General features: G+C 39.7%; 1 long non-coding RNA gene across 1 annotated transcript; it reads left to right on the top strand.

Moving 5' to 3' along the window:
• The first annotated feature begins 435 nt into the window (after window positions 1-435).
• On the top strand, window positions 436-3,503 carry LOC140174209 (uncharacterized). The gene is made up of 4 exons (XR_011863443.1): window positions 436-1,192; window positions 1,267-1,379; window positions 1,489-1,603; window positions 3,301-3,503. It is a non-coding gene; the product is annotated as an uncharacterized lncRNA (long non-coding RNA).
• Window positions 3,504-3,988: the final 485 nt, after the last annotated feature.

Genomic DNA, 3,988 nt, shown 5'->3' with positions numbered 1-3,988 from the left:
TTATTATAGATAATCAAGGCAAGTTTTGATTTATTGGATTTGAGATAAGTTATGATTATTATCCAATTTTATAATTATTGGATTATTTTCTATATTTAAAGTATAAAGTTGATAGTTATGAAATAATAAGAATTTTATATGATTTGGATTAGATAAGTAATATTTTAAATATTATTATTGCTATTTTGGAAAAATGAAGAAATTAAGTATATTATTTCTAATTTTTGGATTTGGGCATCTTATTGAAAGTAATTTGTAAATATTGATGAGCAAAATAGTATTTTCTATATATATAACTAGTGTTGGATTTAATTTGGGTTTCAATTATTATATTATACCCAATTTTATTTGAAATTACCAAAATACCCCTAATCCTAATTTTATTAAAAAAAACCCTAACCCTAAAACCCTGACCCAATATCCGTTTCCCCTCCCTGAACCAGCAGCAGCAGCTGCTGCCCTCTAACCTGAACACACACATATGCAGTATCTGAAGGAAAAGAAAGGGAAAGTAGAATCGGGAAAAAAGAAGAAGGAGGGGAGGGGGCTTCTAGCGCCGTTCAGCTCGCCGCCGCCATGTCACACCTTGCCGCCGTGCCTCACCCCTCGCCGCCGTCATCCTCGCGGGCATGGAAGAAGCCTTTATAGTGCCACTGCTGCCCGTGAAGGCGATGCCGTCGCATTGGAGCTCAGGCGACGGGGAGAAGGTCGCGAAGGAGGAGGGAACCGCGCCGTTCTGCTCCGCCGTCGCCATTGAAGCTGCACCCAGTCCCTAGTCGCCGCTGCGCCAAACACAGGAGTGGCCGCCATCGCTGGAGAGGAGTCGTGTGGCCACCGTCGCATCTTCGCGCACAGAGAGAGAGGGATGCGCGAAAGGGGACCCTTTTCCGCCGCTGTCGTGCCGTGAGCGCCGATTCGTGTTTGCCGCCGTCAAGCTTCCATAGCTGCCGCGTTTCGCCGCGGTTGAGGGCGTCTCCACCACCGCACCTTGGCCAACGGCACTGCCATCTGCTGCTTCGTGGTGCCTAGCTGGAGCTTTTGTTGCTGCTGCGGAAAATCGGTGGTTGCCGGAAAACATCACTGTTGTTACTACCGAAGGAGGGAGAAGCCGTGACGCTGTTCTAGCTGCCGGAGCTTCTGGCTGAGCCTCAACCACCGGGAATGCCGCTGCCGCCATCGAGCTCCACTGCCGGTAAGGTTTTAAGTATTGGGTTTCGTTTCTCCTGAGTTTTCGGAAACGTTACAATCACTGCATATTGATTTCAGTCGCCGTTGCCGGAGTCTGATCACCGTTGCCGCCTGGCATGGCTCCCGGGGCTGCCACCAAACCGGTTCAGAGACCGCCGTCGTTTTGGTTCAACTGGTTCTCCTTCGGTTCGGTAAGCGTTTCGATCTGAAAGCCCTTTTGTTACTGTTCTGTTATCATACGCTGAGGTTGTGGTGTTAATTGCTATGAGATTGAGTTCGGTTGTTGTATATTGCGATTAGTATTGCTATGGTTATTGCAAAAGTGGCTGGGAGCTGAGGTTTTGGTTGCCGGTGATTTCGAGTCGAGGCGTAAAGGATTCTGTGACGCGTTTGGGTTATGGAATTGCATTTTGAGGTAGGGGCGCTTTCCAAAAACTATGTTTTATGTAGTGGAATTATTACATATGGATACTGATGTGAGATATTGTGTATTTGGTGATTGTATCTGCCTTATGTATTATTTGATTGACTCGAGTGATTATGGATGTTGGTTTGGCTGAATTGTTGTGCGGCTTTGTGAATTGTAATGTTTGAAGTTGATTCTTTAAAGATTTGAAATCTAAGTTTAATCCGTTGAGGATTGATTTGATTCTTTCAAGATTTGAAATCTCAGTTTTATTTACTTGAACCGAGAATTTATGATTTTAAGAGTTTCAATGAATTTTAAGGAATTGATGTAAGATGACCTTCCCTAAAGGCTTGGGACTCTGCCGAGAAATTTTGTTATAAAATCCCATTGTTAGGTGGGTGATTTTGAATACTTTGAAATAAATCTTTACCTTTCCATGGTTCTGGAAGTTTTGGAAAGAAAATGCCGAAAGTGGCTTTGTTTTAAAGAAAGGGGACTCACTTTGAGTAAATTTGGCTTATGAGCCTGAGATGATTTGAGAAACGAGATTTCTAAAGCCAAGGCTGAAAAGAGTTGAAACTTGATTTCAAAGTGAGATGATTTGAGAAAAAGTGATTTATGGCTTAAATGCCGATTTTGCGAATTGATGATGTTGAATGTGGAAGTGCTGTTTTGTTGTGAGCCGGAATGGCTGTGTATGCTATGAATATTGGCTGGTTTTGGATTGAACCGTGAGCCAGAATGGCTGTGTATGCTATGAATATTGGCTGGTTCTGGACTGAACCGTGAGCCGGATGGCTGAGATGGATGTTGATCCACGAATGAGAATGAATGCATGTATATGCTGAATTATTGATAATTGTGATTTGCACTTCCACTATCTGAGATACGAGTTTCTCTGGGTAGTAGCAGTGGCTAGCCACCACGTGCTCCAGGTTGAGACTTGATACTCTGTTGACCCTATGTCGTAAGTGTGGCCGGGCACTGTGAAAGTCCCGGATGAGCTCGCCCCCGAAATATTCACCAGTGAGGGTGATGGATATGGATCATGTTTATGATCAAGTTTATGATGAGTATAACTCGAGTTGGGGATGCGCGACAGAGGGACAGTCCAATGGTTAGCTACCAGGACTTGTCGGGTTGGCTCTATAACTGACAGATGATATCATCAGCCACTAGGGACAGGCATGCATCATATGCATCTATGTGACATTGTTTGGGTATGCATATTGTACTTGGTTTGCCTATGTGATTAACTGCTAATTGTTCTACTTGCAGTACCTGTTTGTTTGTGTTTGCATCTTCCTACTTGTGTTTGCATCTGGAACTCTGTTGGATTGTGGTGGATTGGTTGTGGTTGGATCATTTGGGCCTAGGGCCGTGGTTGAATGAGATGGACCGATGGTTGATTTCGGTTTTGTGGTTCTGGTTTGGAATAAGATATGAAAGGTTATTTTGGTTCAGTATAGATAAACCTTTTTGAAATGCTTTGATGTTTTGAGAATTGAACAGTTCCTCTTTCAGAAAAGATTTCTGACTTTACTTTTATTGTAAACTGTTGTTTTTGAAAAGAGGCATAAGATGGTTATTAATCACTGGTACGGTTTATCTTCATGTATCCTATTACAGTAATTCCCAAAAACCCTCTACTGAGAACCCTTTCGAGGATGATGTTCTCACCCCCTACATTTTTCCCCTTTCAGGATTTGGGCGCAGAAGTTATGAAGAGTTTAATTATTTGTTATTGAGATGCTCTGTATTGCTTTAGATTATTATTTTTGTACCCTCGCCTTTATCTTGATATATTCTGTGAGAGGGATAGGAATTGTACTGGATAATGTTTGTAATATTACTTATATATATGTATGTATATATATATGGATGTATCTTTTAAGAGTTTTTGTAAGTTGTATGATATCTATGGATGTACTTTGTCGAACGAAAGTATTCTTGGGAGCGGTTTTGCGGTTTAAAGTTTTAAATAGGCTCATATTTTAGTATTAAATAGTATAAGTGTCGTCGTAATGTCCGAGCTATCAGAGTTGCGTAGCCGGAAGCGTGAGCTTTGGTAGTTAGGGTGTTACACAAATAAGTACTCTAATTTAAAATTAGAGATAATCTAATTAATTTTTTTAGTTCATTAAATTAAAATATTAAATTCTAAATCTCAATTATTCAAATTAAATCAAATCTTCATTATTTTCAAATTACTAAAACTCTTAAATTTTAAATATTAAAAAAATCTAATTATTATGAAATTTATATAAATCTAAAATAATTTTTAAACTCAAAATGTCATAAATTTGATTTAATTATTTTTAATAAAATAATTTTTCAGAAATAAAATTCTAAACAATATAATAAATTGTAAATAATTTATTATTTTAATTT

The sequence above is a fragment of the Arachis hypogaea genome, chromosome 7 (assembly GCF_003086295.3).
Source record: "Arachis hypogaea cultivar Tifrunner chromosome 7, arahy.Tifrunner.gnm2.J5K5, whole genome shotgun sequence".
Taxonomy (NCBI): Eukaryota; Viridiplantae; Streptophyta; class Magnoliopsida; order Fabales; family Fabaceae; genus Arachis; species Arachis hypogaea.
Note: the sequence above shows the minus strand (reverse complement) of the source record. Positions and strands in the feature narration are given on the sequence as shown.